This window comes from Papaver somniferum, chromosome 10 (genome assembly GCF_003573695.1).
Source record: "Papaver somniferum cultivar HN1 chromosome 10, ASM357369v1, whole genome shotgun sequence".
Classification (NCBI taxonomy): domain Eukaryota; kingdom Viridiplantae; phylum Streptophyta; class Magnoliopsida; order Ranunculales; family Papaveraceae; genus Papaver; species Papaver somniferum.
Window position 1 is genome coordinate 32,711,126 of NC_039367.1, and position 18,288 is coordinate 32,729,413.

Sequence of the window (18,288 nt, forward strand, 5' to 3'; positions counted from 1 at the left end):
CGAGCCCTATTTGCCGTATGACAAGCTGCGAATCACTTGTCAGCCTTACATCGGTTACCCCCATCTCTATTATTATACGGAGGGCATGTACGACAGCTTCGTATTCAACAATGTTGTTGGTATGCTCTTTGAATTCCAACCTAAGTGCCTGTATAATCCTTTCTCCGGTTGGGGTGATAATGACAATGCCTATTCCTGCTCCTTCCTTATTTTTGGATCCGTCGACGAAGACTTCCCATTGTCTTTGACTCGCAGGTTCGAGGATATCCATTGGATCCTTGTTTTCTTCCTCGGCTTCTGGTATTCCCTTAATCTCTTCGTCGTTGTCAAGGGGGAGGTCTGCTAAGAAATCCGCCAGAACTTGGGACTTCCGAGAATGTTGAATTTCATGAATGATGTTGAATTGGTCCAGATGGGTGTTCCATTTGGCTATTCGGCCCACTTTTCCCGTGCTTTTGAGGACTGCTTCCAATGGTGCTTTGCATGGGACCCTGACGAGGTGAGTTAGGAAGTAGGTTCTCAGTTTTTGGTAGCCCATACCAATGCGAGGATGAGCTGTTCAATCTTAGTATAGTTCTTTCCGCAGAATTGAGGGTCTTGCTGACGTAATAGATAGGTTGTTCTATCTTTGTATTGGTTTTGACCAATACTGCGCTGACTGCGTCTCTGTTGCTGCTATGTACAGTGCCAAAACCTCGTCAGGATCTGGCTTCTGCAGGATCGGGATTGAGGCTAGGTGTTCTTTGATTTTTTGGAATGCTTCCTCGCATTCAACGGTCCATTCGAACTTGCTCCCTTTTTTGAGAATATTGAAGAAATGTTTGCATTTGTCCGAGGAACGGGCAATAAATCTGCCCAACGCTGCTATGGATCCATTGAGTTTCTGTACTTCCTTTAAATTCTTTGGGGACGGCATCTCTTTACCGGGACGAAGTCCCTGTTTCTAGCGCCAAATTGTGAACACACAAATCACGAAGGCATCCGAATGCTCACAACCAATCATCGTAATCTAGAGAGATTTGTGATGATGATATCCTAGTGTTGATTCCTTGGCTCAAAACCTTCGGGTTTATCATAGCCTCATCTAACAACTCCATGCGAGGCGTTTGCGCACGGGATATAGGTAAAAACAAAGAAAGCAAAACGTATAAGTAAATATCCATGGGGTTAGACAAATATAAAGTGCTGAAATGTAAACAAGACTGAGGTTTACGTGGTTCGGCACTAAGGCCTACGTCCATGGGGTTTGTTGTTTTACTATATTCTTCACGGTTACACGAGTAGTCGAATGACTTTTGGGTTTACATGTTTCTCTCTTCTAAAGGATTTACTTACACTTGCAATCTCTCCTCTCTCTCCTTCCCTTTTGATTTTTCCGATCCCCCTTCCTCTTGGTGGAGAAGGGTATTTTAGGTTAAGTGAATGTGGGACCCATCTCTGAAGGCCGTTTGAAACCTTATCTTCTTGTGTTCTTGCGTCTATCACGCAGAGGTCTGCGTTTGCCCCTTGATCCCGCAGATATATCCTCGCTCGTTCCACAGGTGATCGATACGTACACTGCTCAGAATGTTTAATGCGGGTAGTTTGAGAGGTCTGCTCGTGTCAGACAGTGTCTCTGCCCCTGTCACGTCCGTGTCAGCTAACTTTCTCTCCACCGTTGATCTTAGCTTCTTTTGGGGATGAGATAAAGTAACTCCTCGGGGTTTATTCGGTGTTTCGCAGCGCATCATGTTTTGATGTCTTGGCCTGCATGCTTTCCACGTATCTTTTTATATACACGTGTCTGATAGTGAGATATATGTGTACACAATTTGCCCCTTTTCTTCGGGCTAGAATGTCTAATGGGTGCCTTGAAGAAAAACCATCGTCGCATATTCTTCTCACTCCTAATAACTTCTCCTAGATACTCGGGCACGTCTTTTATTCGTGCATTAACTGCTTATGTAACGGGCACGTTTCCCATTCCTCCATTAATTTCCTTCTCTTTCTTTCGGGTATATTAAGGAGGGAAAGAAAATTAATTTCATTCTTCCTAAACATTCTCTCAGTTTTCATTCTTTGTTTTTCAGCCCTTAAATTCTCTGTCAGTCTTTATTGAACCTGTGACCTTAAATTCTCTCCACCTTAGCATTAATCACGCCTGCTTCCACTGTTTGTTTCTTCTGCTGCTGTTTTGTACAGTGCCAAAACCTCGTCAGGATCTGGCTTCTGCAGGATCGGGATTGAGGCTAGGTGTTCTTTGATTTTTTGGAATGCTTCCTCGCATTCAACGGTCCATTCGAACCTGCTCCCTTTTTTGTGAATATTGAAGAAATGTTTGCATTTGTCCGAGGACCGGGCAATAAATCTGCCCAACGCTGCTATGGATCCATTGAGTTTCTGTACTTCCTTTAAATTCTTTGGGGACGGCATCTCTACTATGGCTTGAATCTTTGCTGGGTCTACCTCGATGCCCCTTTTTGTTACCAGATACCCGAGGAATTTCCCCGAGGTGACACCGAAAGTACATTTCTCCGGATTCACTTTCATGTGATGTTTTCTCATTGATTCGAAGATATTCCTCAGGTCCTGGTGGTGATCTTTACAAAGCTTGCTTTTGACGAGCATGTCGTCAACGTAGACTTTTAAGGTTCCTCCAATCCATGGCTTGAAGATAGCATCGACCATCCTTTGGTATGTTGCCCCTGCGTTTCGAAGTCCGAAGGGCATTCTAGTGTAGCAATGAAGGCCATGTGGGGTGTAGAACGCTGTGTGTGGCTGATCTTCTTCTTCCAGGGCCACTTGGTTGTAGCCAGAATGTCTATCCATGAATGACAGTTCTTCGTATCCTTCTACTGCTTCTACCAGCTGGTCTATGCTCGGCAGGGGATAGCTGTCCTTTGGACATGCCTTGTTGAGATTAGTAAAGTCGATGCAAATTCTAACCCCTCCATTTTTCTTAGGAAAAATGACCATGTTGGAGATCCAGGTAGGATACTTGACTTCCTTGATAAATCCTGCGTCTAGTAGTTTCCGAAGTTCTATTTCTACTGCCTCATGATACTCTGGAGCTACTTTTCGTATTTTCTGCCTGAACGGGGGCATGCCCGGTTTTATGCGTAGCTCGTGTTGGATTACTTTTGGTTCAATCCCCGGCATATCTCCTAGCTTCCAGGCGAACACATCCGCGTATTCCTTAAGTGATTTGGTTAAAGAATGTTCCCTTACTTCGTCCATTATGGTCCCTATTTTGATCATCTTCGGGTTTTCTCCCGTTCCTATGTTGATTTATTTTAAGGGCTCCACTGGTGTGAACACAGGCTTCGGGTTTCCGAGGACTGGGACGTTCTTTAACTGCTATTTAGCGTGTTTCTGTTCTTCGCTGGTTGTTGAAGTACTTGTCTCTGTGCTTAGGACATTATCATCTTTCGTCAAGCCCTTCCCTGTAGTTTCCTTGAGGAACATGTCTATGGCCTTCTCTTTCGCGGTTTCTTTATTTTTTATTCTTCGGATTTTTCGCTGCTCTTCTTGCTCGTTGTTGATATGATCCTGAGTGGCCTGGAACTCACTCGTAGTGACCCGATCTCCCTTGATTTCCATTACTCCCTCAGGTGTTGGAAATCTGAGATATTGGTGGTATGTTGCCGCAACTCCTTCGAGTTTATGTATCCATTTTCGTCCAATAATAGTGTTGTAGGGGGAAGGGGTGTCCACCACACTGAATCGGGTTTCCAGTTTCATGGGCCCTGCGTTAACCTGCAACACGATGTCTCCCAAAGGCTTCGTGGCTGCTCCATTGAATCCGTAGATGGTGTGATAAGAGGTCATTAACTGTTCATCATGGAGCTTCATCCGTTTGAATGCATCGTAAAATAGGACGTTTACGGAGCTTCCCCCGTCTATGAGGAACTTTTTGAGGTTACATCCAGCTACTGGTAGCGTTAGGACCAAGGGATCGTTATGGTCTTCCATATCTTCTTCGATATCCTCGGCATCGAAGATGATAGGAGATTCCATCCATTCTTCGTGCTCGTTGATGAGTGCTAAAAAGTGCATATTTCTATATATTTTTCTTGGCATTTAACTCATCTTTTGTGCATTAATTCTACATTTTATCCCATATTCTGTATTTTCATTGTTTTCAAGAATAAATATTTTTATTAATTAATTTTGTATTTTTAGGTAATAAATAAAGTTTGGATGAATAGCGGAGAAAAAAGAGCAGAAAGGTAGTGAAAAGTCGGGAGGAATTACACAAGGAAGCCGCGAAGAATGTTGTGCGCAAGACCAAAAGGCTAGAACTGGGCTTGAAGAGGAAGAATTGTCCTTAAAGAAGATATGGGCTTGGCATACCCAAGGCCCAAAACCCTCACCCAAATCCATTTCCTATATCCATACCCGTTTCCCTTTCTAGCCGTCAGATTGGATCATCTCAGCATCCTATGGTCGCTTCATCGTCGTGCATCGAAGTCTGAAGCTCCTGTCAAACACTACAGAACCTAACTCCATCTTGAGCCGTCAGTTTTGTTGTACTTCCGCATCCAACGGTCGCTCCTCGCTTCCTTCTGTCTCGCCGTTAGATCGATCCATCATCTTCCGCATCCAACGTCGCATCCTCGCCGTTAGATCAACAATTGTTAAACCCGCTCAACACCCGAGTACCAAATACCCTATACCCAAAACAAACGCACCCCAATCCATTTTCCATCGACTTATTCTCTTTCTCCCTCACCCTCTGCAACACCACCATATCCTGCCGCACCACCATTCCCACCACCTTCTCCTGCTGCCTCCACCAACTCGAGCAAAGCTCGAGTAAACAAACCCTCACACATCACCATCACTCTTCTATCCACCTATTATCAGCCTACATCTTCACCTTCTCCTCTCAGTGAAGAATTAGGTTAATATTAGTTGGAGTAGGGGTAAGGATTAGGGCACCAACTCGCACCAAAGAAGCATGGGAGGAAGCAGAAGAATGGGTCGAAGGCTATGAAGCAAATCATAGAAGTATGGGTAAGATTCAACAAACCCTAATTTCAACTGTATTTGGGTATTTTTGGGAATTGGGTGTATGAACCCTAATTATGTAAATTGGGTATAAATAGAAGGTGTTTGGTGCTGTTGTGGGAATACCTGGACTAGCCAGTGTGTCACCCAAGAGCACTGGAATAGCCAGTGTCTCAAGGGTTGTAGTTTAATGCTCTGTTTATGTTCAATGTTTCAATTCCAGTTATTTAATGTGTTAAACATGTTCTAGTTTAATATGCTTGGATTATCCAGAGCATCAGTAGAATAGTTTAGTTTTGTTATTTCCATGAACTGTTAGCTTTGAGGGTTATCAATCTTTTCAATTCCATGATTCTCAATTCAAATGCATTGTTAATTTTAGCTGTTCAGAACTCCAACATGTATTGAATTTGATTGTGTGATTGTTATAATTTACATCAAGCTCATGTTCATATTTATGTTATGTTTTGTTGTTATGATTTGTTCTTAGGATAATCTCATTTTCCCTAGCCCTGCTGTGTAATAATTTGACAAAATCCTTAGAATGTTAAACAAGTTTAGGAACACTTGAACTTAGTTTAAGCTGCAACTTCATGCTGAATTCACATACCTTTGACTAGTTGTACCTTAAAAAGACATCTAGTAATTTGGAAAGAACTATAGTTGTGCTTAACATTTCAATAAGAAAATGCATAGCATGAACTAGGGTGAAATCAAACCCCTTATTTCACTGATCTTATTAATCCACAACTTCTTTCATCTTCATTTAGTTTGTTGTTTCATGTCTTGTTAGTGTCTTGTTTAATTCTGTTAGTTCAATTCACCGTTAGTTTTCATATCCTTGTTTAGTTAGTTCACAGCTTAGAAAACAGTTTAGGAAACTTCAACTAACACACCCTAGTCCTTGTGGATTCGACCCGTATTTGCACAAGCTACAACCGACACCGTGCACTTGCGGTTATAACATGTAGGCTTCCTCTTGCTCTTATTTTCTGTCCCCTTTCAAAGCCTACCAAGTTTTTGGCGCCGCTGCCGGGGACTTGGCTGTGCTGTTTTGAAGATTTCTTAGCCTTTTTGGCGCCGCTGCCGGGGACTTGGCGTTGTGTGTTGATTTGTTCTTTGCTGTTTTGTTGCATTCACTTTCATCTTCATATTTGCATCATAGTTCATTGCATTTGCATCTTTCCCTGCATTGCATACTCATTTGCATATTGTTCACTTACATTCCTGCATCATAGCTTGCATCTTTACTCACTTTCTGCTTTGAGCCAGCAGGTACCTGCCTATCCTGCTGCTTTTGTTGTGGAGCTGCTGCTGCTGCTGCTCCTGTGCTTGTTGTACTCCTGCTCTCCTGCTGAGCTGCTGTGCTTGTGCTGCTGTGGTGCTCCTGCTTGTGCCATGCCAAGACTGCTGCTGAGCTGCTATGGCCCATGTTGTTGCCTGTTGCTGCTAACTGCTGCTGCCTTCTGCACCTGTTGCTCTGTTGTGGCCCTGCGAACCTGCAAAGCCTGCTGTTGTGCTGTTGCTGCTGCTGCTGATCTGCTCCTGCTGCTAGGCCTGAAGTGGTGCTGCTTCCATTCATAAGCCAAGCCCAACTGGGCCTCAACAAAGACAAAAGCTTAGGATGATCCAAAGCCCAACTGGGCTTTTGCAACCAAACTGAGCAGCTGGGCTGTGCTTAAGCAAGTAAGCCTAAACCCATTAAGAGAACCCAACCTGTGGGCTTCCATTTTTAATTTGTGGGCTTGTAATAATTTTTTCCATTTTTCTGTTGGGTTTGTAATTAATTTCTTGTGGGCTTGTTTGTTTAATTTCTTGTGGGCTTGTGGTTTTAGATTGATTTGGGCCTGTTGTTTGAATTAAAGAAAACTGAACTTTTGAAAGCCCAGTGGGGCCTCATATTTTAGTTAGTAGCTAGCCAAATCCCAACTAAATTTCTGGGACTGTGGGTTAACATCCATTTGAAAACTAAACATTTACACTGTGTGCTTGACCCAAAAACAGAAAACGTTTTCAAAGCCCAGTTGGGCCTCGACCTTTGGCTATTTAAGAGCCCAAATTTCAAATTGTTACCTAGGCTTGTTTCTGAACTGTGGGCCTGAACCAAAGTTCAAGTGGGCCAAAATTTCAAAATTCCAAAAACCAACAGTGAGCTTTACTCACCAGCAGTGGGCCTGTTTTTTCAAAAACGTAGCAGGGCTTCGCAAAACCCAACAGTGGGCTTGGTCTCCTTATCCCATTAAAAACCAAATGTTTTTATCCCATAAAAACCAAAATTTTCCAAATGTTTCCCTAAAAACCAAATTTTTTCTTTTTCCCATCAAAACCAAATGTCTCCCGACAAAACCAGATTTTTCCCAAAAATTCCAATCCCATTAAAAACCAAATTTTCTTGTAGATAGTTTCTTAGTTAAATCTTTTGTTTCTTTTGTATATATAGTGCTAATCCAATATGATCTCGGCTAAAAAAATGTTGGATTTTTGCCTTGAATAATGGAATTCTAATCTTGCTTTCGCCGAAATCGGGTATTCTCTTTCCTTTTTCTCTACTCAGCATAATCCTCTCCATATGTTGTATTATAATTCTTTACATCTTTTGAAACATTGAGGACAATGTTTAGTTTAGGTTTGGGGGTATAGAGTAGATACCACGATAACATGTTATAATTGAAAACAGAACTCCCTCTTTTTGAAAAAATTAAAAATTCCAAAAAAATTAAAAAAATCATAAAAATGGAGCTCATTTACCTTGAAATGTTGACTCTTGTGCATGTATGTAAACATAAGGATTCTTAGTCTAGATATTTAGGCACCCTGATTCTAGCACAATTCACATGTGATAAGAAACTTGCACGCGCACGATCTACCAATACATGTATAGCCTCGATCTTCAAGGTGTTTGATAGGAAGTTAGGTTGCCAATCACTTTAGAATACTGGATGAGACTTGACTAGCTTGTTCTTTGGTTGGCTGGGATAGAAGTTGGAGGATACGTTAAGAAAAGCAACCATAGAATTTGGATGCATTCGATAAGGGCCACCTCTTGCTAAGAGTCATGTAATTATGTTTTTCTTTTTGTTCATGTATCAAAAGTGTCACTATGTTGTAAAGATCAAAGTTACTTTTTCAAAAAAAAAAAAAAAATTAAGTATTTTTCAATTCCATCCTCTCTTGTTCCAAAAATAAAAGAGAGTAGTCAATGTAAATAAGAGTCATGTAAAGAGTCATCTTTTTGTTGTAAATAGTCTTGTAATAAGCAAGGAGGGTGCAGCCATCGATGTATAACGCGGGTAAACTGAAATATCACCAACTCATTGGGTGAACATTCACAATTCTCGTAAAGCCGGACAGCTAGCTTGGCTTAGAATTCGGTTCTTAGCCTAGAAACTATCTCTTGGTGATTAGTAGTCATAACAGCCGATCTTTCTTTACACATGTGTAGATACACTTTACACTCTTATCACATGTCTTTATTTGATTATCAGTGCTAGGATTGTGCCTTTGATAGCTAGATTGACATCTCCATTTTGCTGTGAGCTTAAACTGTCTTGCACATGTCACATTTCATGGAATCTGAGCTTATATTTTGGCCTAGAACTTTGTAGGTACGTTCTAAGCAAACCTTCACGAGACTTCACTCGTCCACTAGGGACACTTAGTGGTTTAAAAGGCTTAGTGCATATGCTAAATGCATTCGAGAGACCAGCGACAGTGGTATAGTTAGGATTTCCTTAGTTTTGTTATACTTGAGGACAAGTAAAATTCAGGTTTGGGGGTATTTGATGAGTGCTAAAAAGTGCATATTTCTACATATTTTTCTTGGCATTTAACTCATCTTTTGTGCATTAATTCTACATTTTATCCCATATTCTGTATTTTCATTGTTTTCAAGAATAAATATTTTTATTAATTAATTTTGTATTTTTAGGTAATAAATAAAGTTTGGATGAATAGCGGAGCAAAAAGAGCAGAAAAGTAGTGAAAAGTCGGGAGGAATTACACAAGGAAGCCGCGAAGAATGTTGTGCGCAAGACCAAAAGGCTAGAACTGGGCTTGAAGAGGAAGAATTGTCCTTAAAGAAGATATGGGCTTGGCATACCCAAGGCCCAAAACCCTCACCCAAATCCATTTCCTATATCCATACCCGTTTCCCTTTCTAGCCGTCAGATTGGATCATCTCAGCATCCTATGGTCGCTTCATCGTCGTGCATCGAAGTCTGAAGCTCCTGTCAAACACTACAGCACCTAACTCCATCTTGAGCCGTAAATTTTGTTGTACTTCCGTATCCAACGGTCGCTCCTCGCTTCCTTCTGTCTCGCCGTTAGATCGATCCATCATCTTCCGCATCCAACGTCGCATCCTCGTTGTTCATCAACAATTGCTAAACCCGCTCAACACCCGAGTACCAAATACCCTATACCCAAAACAAACGCACCCCAATCCATTTTCCATCGACTTCTTCTCTTTCTCCCTCACCCTCTGCAACACCACCATACCCTGCCGCACCACCATTCCCACCACCTTCTACTGCTGCCTCCACCAACTCGAGCAAATCTCGAGTAAACAAACCCTCACATATCACCATCACTCTTCTATCCACCTATTATCAGCCTACATCTTCACCTTCTCCTCTCAGTGAAGAATTAGGTTAATATTAGTTGGAGTAGGGGTAAGGATTAGGGCACCAATCGCACCAAAGAAGCATGGGAGGAAGCATAAGAATGGGTCGAAGGCTATGAAGCAAATCAGAGAAGTATGGGTAAGATTCAACAAACCCTAATTTCAACTGTATTTGGGTATTTTTGGGAATTGGGTGTATGAACCCTAATTATGTAAATTGGGTATAAATAGAAGGTGTTTGGTGCTGTTGTGGGCATACCTGGACTAGCCAGTGTGTCACCCAAGAGCACTGGAATAGCCAGTGTCTCAAGGGTTGTAGTTCAATGCTCTTTTTATGTTCAATGTTTCAATTCCAGTTATTTAATGTGTTAAACATGTTCTAGTTTAATATGCTTGGATTAGCCAGAGCATCAGTAGAATAGTTTAGTTTTGTTATTTCCATGAACTGTTAGCTTTGAGGGTTATCAATCTTTTCAATTCCATGATTCTCAATTCAAATGCATTGTTAATTTTAGCTGTTCAGAACTCCAACATGTATTGAATTTGATTGTGTGATTGTTACAATTTACATCAAGCTCATGTTCATATTTATGTTATGTTTTGTTGTTATGATTTGTTCTTAGGATAGTCTCATTTTCCCTAGCCCTGCTGTGTAATAATTTGACAAAAGCCTTAGAATGTTAAACAAGTTTAGGAACACTTGAACTTAGTTTAAGCTGCAACTTCATGCTGAATTCACATACCTTTGACTAGTTGTACCTTAAAAAGACATCTAGTACTTTGGAAAGAACTATAGTTGTGCTTAACATTTCAATAAGAAAATGATAGCATGAACTAGGGTGAAATCAAACCCCTTATTTCACTGATCTTCTTAATCCACAACTTCTTTCATCTTCATTTAGTTTGTTGTTTCATGTCCTGTTAGTGTCTTGTTTAATTTTGTTAGTTCAATTCACTGTTAGTTTTCATATCCTTGTTTAGTTAGTTCACAGCTTAGAAAACAGTTTAGGAAACTTCAACTAACACACCCTAGTCCCTGTGGATTCGACCCGTATTTGCACAAGCTACAACCGACACCGTGCATTTGCGGTTATAACATGTAGGCTTCCTCTTGCTCTTATTTTTTGTCCCCTTTCAAAGCCTACCACTAGTCCACCACTATCCCATCGACCTTATACAATTCGCAGCGGTCTTCGAATTGCTTCCGTAACCTCTTTCCTATCTGCGTTGTAAGTGAGGGCCCTGTGGCTTCGGAACACGAGATGGTGTTGATTGTTCGGTTTCCTACCGGAAGTTGGACTGGTTTGGTTCGCTTGGATCTATCCTCGGTAACATCCTTTCGTACGTAATGTTTGAGCTCTCCCGCATCAATTAATTTTTGGATCATTATTTTAAGGTTCTTGCACTTTTCGGTCTGGTGTCCGTTGAAACAATGATATTCACAGTAATCTTTAGACTTCTCGGATCTCGGGGGCTGCTTTCCCTTAGACCATGGCCGCTCCAAGTTTTCCCTCCCTTTGATCTCTCGTAGGATACGAGCATAGCTAGCGTTGAGTTTCGTGTAAACTTGATCTTCGAATTTTCGGTCACCAGTTCTTCGTTCATCCCTTCGTTCCTTCTTATCTTCGTGAGGTCTCTCCACTGAGCAACTCCTTTTGGCCCCATTGGTTTGTTCCGCTGAATTGGTGCGGTGAGATCTCTGCGGATATGCCCTCGGGTTTTCCCGTTGAATTTCTTCAAGTCGAGCGTGCTTTTCGATAATTATTCGAAGATCTCCATCTGTCTTAGGCACGCTCCCATGAATTTCAACAAATAGGGGACTCATTCGGTCTAATCCCCATTTGTAGCAATTGATGCTTACCACTGGGTCCACGCTCCCTATGGCTTGGCAGATCTTGTGCCATCTGTTAGCGTACTCCCTCGTGGTTTCCTTGTAGCCAATCTCTAGTGAAAAGAGCTTATCCATTCCGGTGTTTACAGTCTTGTTGTACATGTACGTTCTTAAGAATTTCTCCGCGAGTTGGTCGTATGAGTGGATGGAGTTTGGTGGCAGATTATCGAACCATGATAATGCCGATCCCTTCAGGATTGACGGGAAGTATCTGCAGAGTACGGCGTCGTTCTGACCCCATCTAGCTAAGACACGGTTGTAGTACCGAATATGTGCAGCAGGGTCACTGGATCCATCATAGCATTCGAACGTTGGGACAGGGCATTTCAGTGGAATAGGGGTGTTGGCCAAGCGATGAGTTAAGGGCGTAGAGTTAGCTTCTCTAATGACCTATTCTAACCTCCCCCCGCCTTGTCTATTTTTTAATTGCCTGATCTCGGCCATCATCTCATCTCGTAGCTCTTCCATCGCGCGGTGGTGCCCTAAATTCTTCTGATCGTTACCGTCTGACTCTCCGTCGTCATAATCCGGGTCGGATACGCTACTTCCCCTAGTCGCGTCTCCATTAGCCGCTATGACGACTCTACAGTCTCGGTTTGGCTCTGGTGCTTTGGAATTTGCTTCATCAAGTTGTTGGCTGGTCTTCGTGCTTAGAGCAATCCGCTCCTTTAAATCTTGATTTTCTCTGGCCAACAGGGCTACAGCATCTGTATAAACCTGCTGGCTCTTCTTCAGTTCCTCAAGCTCAGCCATCAGTCGATGTGATTGGTTGGACCCCTGATTGGGAGTCCCCGCGCGTGCCACTACGTCCATGGTGCCGCCTTCCTCTACGGTCTGCACTAAAGGTGGCAGAGGTTCAGCTTCGGTTGCTGGCATTTCCAAATAGGGGTGAGTGCCCCTCTGCGGTGCTAGAGCCGCCGTTATGGTTTGATTTTGATCATTTGTTGGTGGCATTCCAAAAGTTGGAAGGTGCACGGGTTGGAATGTTCTGGATCATCCACCCTTTCTCTTGGTTGATGAAGTTGATTCATGGCGCAAGTTTTGCTAGCCTCTGCAGCCTTCGGGACTACCGCAGCCGCACCGTACTTTGTCGCCGCTGCTCTGAGAGCCGCTGCTGCAACTGAATTAGCGTTCATAGGTGAAGTGATTTCCGCAGTATCTTGCCTTTGACTGGTCACTTTAGCTTTGTCTCCTTTCTGTTTGCTTCGGGTGATGACGGGGGTTGTCCTGGGTGTTTCTTTTGACAAAGCTTTGGATTTTCCTGCTTCCTGCGTCTTTTCCATCGCGGGTCCTTTTGTCGACAATGAAATCTTGCAGAAACTCGCCTTCTTTACTCACAATACGTTCTTTCTGCACAAGGAATTTCAAACAAAAAACGGGAATATCCGCGTGAATCGGGTTAGTTGGCGAAATATCTTCTTCCAGGAGAGGATTAATACACACGAGTTACAATACACGGGTTAAAGTTTTATTAAAGGAGATCCTTTTAAAAATGCAAGTATAAAAACTACGAAAACCCCCAGAGACGGGTTCGCACGAGATCTAAAGAAAATCGTAAATCCACGGATTAAAACAATAAATCTTATCGAAGATAATAGGTGGGTTTTTGAATACAATATAGTTAACAAATGATCTATACGGTCCGAGCTGATAAATCAGAGCAATCATATGCCAATTTAAAATGAAATCACAGGACAAGATAAATCTTTTACCGGGACGAAGTCCCTGTTTCTAGCGCCAAATTGTGAACACACAAATCACGAAGGCATCCGAATGCTCACAACCAATCATCGTAATCTAGAGAGATTTGTGATGATGATATCCTAGTGTTGATTCCTTGGCTCAAAACCTTCGGGTTTATCATAGCCTCATCTAACAACTCCATGCGAGGCGTTTGCGCACGGGATATAGGTAAAAACAAAGAAAGCAAAACGTATAAGTAAAGATCCATGGGGTTAGACAAATATAAAGTGCTGAAATGTAAACAAGACCGAGGTTTACGTGGCTCGGCACTAAGGCCTACGTCCACGGGGTTTGTTGTTTTACTATATTCTTCACGGTTACACGAGTAGTCGAATGACTTTTGGGTTTACATGTTTCTCTCTTCTAAAGGATTTACTTACACTTGCAATCTCTCTCTCCTTCCCTTTCTGATTTTTCCGATCCCCCTTCCTCTTGGTGGAGAAGGGGTATTTATAAGGTTAGAATGTGGGACCCATCTCTGAAGGCCGTTGAAACCTTATCTTCTTGTGTTCTTGCGTCTATCACGCAGAGGTCTGTGTTTGCCCCTTGATCCCGCAGATATATCCTCGCTCGTTCCACAGGTTGATCGACACGTACACTGCTCAGAGTGTTTAATGCGGGTAGTTGAGAGGTCTGCTCGTGTCAGACAAGTGTCTTCTGCCCCTGTCACGTCCGTGTCAGCTAACTTTCTCTCCACCGTTGATCTTAGTTTCTTTTGGGGATGAGATAAAGTAACTCCTCGGGGTTTATTCGGTGTTTCGCAGCGCATCATGTTTTGATGTCTTGACCTGCATGCTTTCCACGTATCTTTTTATATACACGTGTCTGATAGTGAGATATATGTGTACACAATTTGCTCATTTCTCTTTCCGTCATTCCGTCATGCATGATCCAAAATATCATGTCGACTCCTACAATATCAAGCACGATCAATTTTACGGATTAGTTATGGTTAGTTATTGGACGGACATATGCGGTACATCACTAAAAAGTCAAGCTTAGTGAAATCCTCCGTTCTACTGACTAAATCTTTCTCAAAGATGCTTTCCTGTCATCTGCATAGCAAACTTTGGATTTGCCAGGGTACATCTTTCTTGTCGCCAATTTTTGACCTAGAGGCTCTCCTTCGAAAGAGCGTCAAGAAGTTCATAGGATGTTTGGATACATATTCTGAAATCGTTTTTTGATTTCTGGAAACAAAAATATCATAAATTAAATTGCATACATGATTTTAGAATGATTTTTAAAATTTTAAAAAAATACTCTCTCGTCCCATTTTACCTGACGTTGTAGAATTTTTCACACAGATTAAGAATTATCCGAGAGAATTAAATTTTTTCCAATTCTACCCATATTAATACCTTTTAAAAAAAATTAAATGGCCTAGATTTTAGTTTCTAGATTCTAGGAAAAGTTACCGATCCCATTGTAATTTACTAGGGATGTACCAAATTTTTGTTGATTAGAGAGTATATCCTCCGTGAGAAACATCTAAAAATTGGAGTAATTGTTTACGTGTTGATTACGATGAGAATTTATGCTTTGGTGTGATTCCAACGCAAGGGTAGTTCAGAGAGAATTTGGTAAAAATACTAAAATTTTCGTCTATTTTGGAACATAAAATAAACCCTAAAAAATCAAGTAAAGCGGAACGGAGGGAGTAATTTTTTCTGAAGCAAATATCACGTTTGGATACAAATATGCTTCTAACTTCTGCTTCTCTAGAAGTCGAAGTCAGAAGCAAAACTATTTTGCTTCACAAAAAGTTAACTTTTCGACTTCTAAAAATCGTTTTGAAACCTGACAGCCAAACTAATTTCCGACTTTTCGATTTCTAGAGATCGAAAAGCTACTTCTTATGTACTATCCAAACAACCTAAAAATATTTTTGCTTCCGATTTCTATTTTTAACTTTTACTTCTGGTATCGAAACGTAACAATTCTACAAAATCCATGTTTTTATAATAGTGTTAAAGTCAGTCGGTTAACAGGGGGTATTACTGATATTTATGCGAATAGGTAATGTAAATCGGTTACGATAATAAAGAAAAAAAGAAGAATAATAGAAGTGAAAATGCTTGCTGGTGACCTTGCATAAATCTTCTTGCTTGATTATGCCATTCTCTTGGTCAAGTCAAGCTAGGTTAGAGTGCTATAGACTCTCCCGTAGGCTTTGTTATAGGCAACCAAATGATGAGCCTATGTACAGGCTACCCAACCAATCACAGAAAGATCAAAGGTTAACAAGATGAGGAAAATAAAGAGGAAACCCACTCAATCACAGAAGATCATTCAAGATCAAACTAAACAAAGCAAAGAAGCAAATCGTACTACACCAATATGGTGGCTCATATTCAAAGGGTGTTCTTGTAAGCGGAGAGATACGTTGGCTGGATCAGGAGGCGTCAAGTATTACTGTCTTCAGCTTAGCCGATGAAGAATTCTACTATATAGCTTCACCACCTCTTGGAGAACGCAGGACATATTGAGATGTTAGGAGACTGTCTGTGCTTGGAGACTTGTTATGTCTTGTTCATCAAAAATCAGACAGATTTAAGAGAAATGCACAAGTCGACATATGGTTACTTAGAAAGCACAATGATATCAACATGCAATAAAATGGATCTTTTAATTGGAACAAGGAGTTTACTGTGCAAGCTGAAACTAGAAATAATCTTATTCCACTCGCTTTTACTCAGCAAGGTAAGGTTTTATTTTGGCAGGATGATAGGTTCGTCTCTTGTTATGATCCAAAAACTGCGGTGCTTGAAACACTTAGGAAGGATGAAAATGGTCATAAAGCCGTGACGTCTTATCAAGCAGCTCATCACATTAACAGCTTCGTCTCACTGAAAGCTCTTGGTGTCAAAAAATGTAGGAGAAGACTGGAATATAAGGCTAACTAAACTGAAAGATGGCTAAGGATCTAAATAATGAGGTTTTGTGTTTTGAGAATGTTCTTATAGCTAATGATGTACTGCGATCTTTCTAGTTTTTTTGTTTAAAGAAATTCCAGACTCAAAGCTTTTGTCCTATAATCAATCTCGTTTTTGTGTGACTTTTGTGTTTAAGAGACGGAGAATTATTGTTATTGTTACTGACATTAGTTATACCTGTACACATCTTGAACCAATACTTATTACTGCAATTTGTGTCAAATTATACCAAGCCCTTAAAGCACGTATTGAAACTTGTTAAACTCCTGATGGTCTCTTAAAACTTGCTACTTGGAAGATCCTTCGAATAGTTCTTGACCTCGCAAGGTGTTTGATTTCCTCTTCAAGTCATTATCTTCTTCTGTTGTCTTTGGAACTTCTTAGAAACCTTAGTGCTGGTGAAATTATGAACCAAAATTGCTTCATAGAGGAAGAATTTGATGCTGTTGCCAGAGCTTTAAATTCTTTTAGTTTTGGTTGGTTTTAAATTTGATTATCTGATTTGGATTGGAGCTTCTTGGCGATATATATGGAGCGGGGGAAGAACATCAGGCTGCTGTTTGGTTTGGGTTCTTTCCTGTTTTATTGTATTCAAAGATATTGCTGGAGTGCCAAAATTTCTGACTCTTGAGTATGGTTTTATATTGTTGCTGCAATGGAAGCGATGAAATAATGAGACAGCTTTGTGAGGTTCAAGGGTTACCAGATTGTTTCGGAAATTGTTAGAACTTCTTCAATAGGTAAAAAAAAATTTGTTTGATCTCTTGTTAGTAAGTTGACATGTTCGTGTATGGAACAATTAATTTAAATCCTGAAGTTAATGTTTATCGAACTCTTTGTTATCAAACACATGTTTTTGTTTCTTTCTTTTGTACCAGGTAGTCTAGGAGAAGATCAGTTATCGGGGGGTTCTTGGAAAAATCTTTGTTGACGAGTCCTATTTTGTGCCACTATTTTCTGAATTGAGCACGACTGATGCTCTCGATAAGAATGACGATTTGAAGGATACTGATAATATTACTCTAGAGAATGAGTTTCTACTCAGTATCCTCTGCGGAAGCTGGAGCAAGAAACGCTGTGAATTCACTGATTGAAGGAGTTTCACCCCTTGGTTTCTAGAATACTAAAGGGAGTTGTTCGAATAGTTACTAGGTAATATTTGTTCAACTGGTTATCTTGCAGTTGATGTTCTTGGTTATTGAGTGTTATTTGTGCACAGGATAGAACTAATTTACGAAATGAAGAATCAGTCCCTATTGTTGATTCATTACTGACTTAGGACTCCCAAATTTTCTTTGTTACTGACATTAGGACTTCCAGATTTTCTTCGTAAGCTGGAGCACTCTCTCAATGACCAAGAAGTCTTCAATTCCACTAGGGAGCAGTTCTATACAACTGCAGGTTTCCCCTCTTGAAGGGTTTATGAGGGATATAGTTTCCAACATGGCTGACTGTTTCTATAAAATGAAGCATGTATGAGATGAAATTATGCGGACAGATGCTATCCTTTTGACTAAGACAACGTGTACTGATTGATGAAGCTAACAAGTTTTTGACAGAATGTGGAATATGGGCAGTATGAGGAATTTGCTATAGGGAAACCAAGAGAAGCAGAAAGTAGTAGCATAGTTGGAGATTAAAGGGTCTGCAGATGTGCCTGCACTTACTGATCTTGGATTTTGAGTGGAGTTGGACCCATTAACTCGGCACGCCAAGCTTGTTAACGTCTCACCACATTAGATGCTTGATTCATTTGAGCTGGTAAAATGCCAAGTTGAAAGAATCAGAAAACTGGTCTTGCTCACGACCTAGCCACTGTGAAAAGAACTCGAGGTACTTCCACATTTACTTTACCCCCTTATAAGCCGCTCTTCCACTTTTAAATTTTGGCGTATAAATTCCCTAGATGAAGGTTGTCCCAGCTTCCGTAATTTGTGAATGTGAAACTACATAGTTGAACCCATAAACTTGAGGTACTTTTTTCGTTGTTTTCTTATGTTATGTTATACACTGATATGAAAACGTCCTCCATAATGTTTAATGCGTGTGCACAACCTAAAATCTGATTTTCCAGAGGTGTTTTCATGTGCTTTTATTTTGAGTAGGAG

The 18,288-nt window shown here is 41.0% G+C and overlaps 1 pseudogene; it reads left to right on the plus strand.

Moving 5' to 3' along the window:
* The first annotated feature begins 16,158 nt into the window (after positions 1–16,158).
* Positions 16,159–17,920, plus strand: LOC113315498 (annotated as a pseudogene).
* Positions 17,921–18,288: the final 368 nt, after the last annotated feature.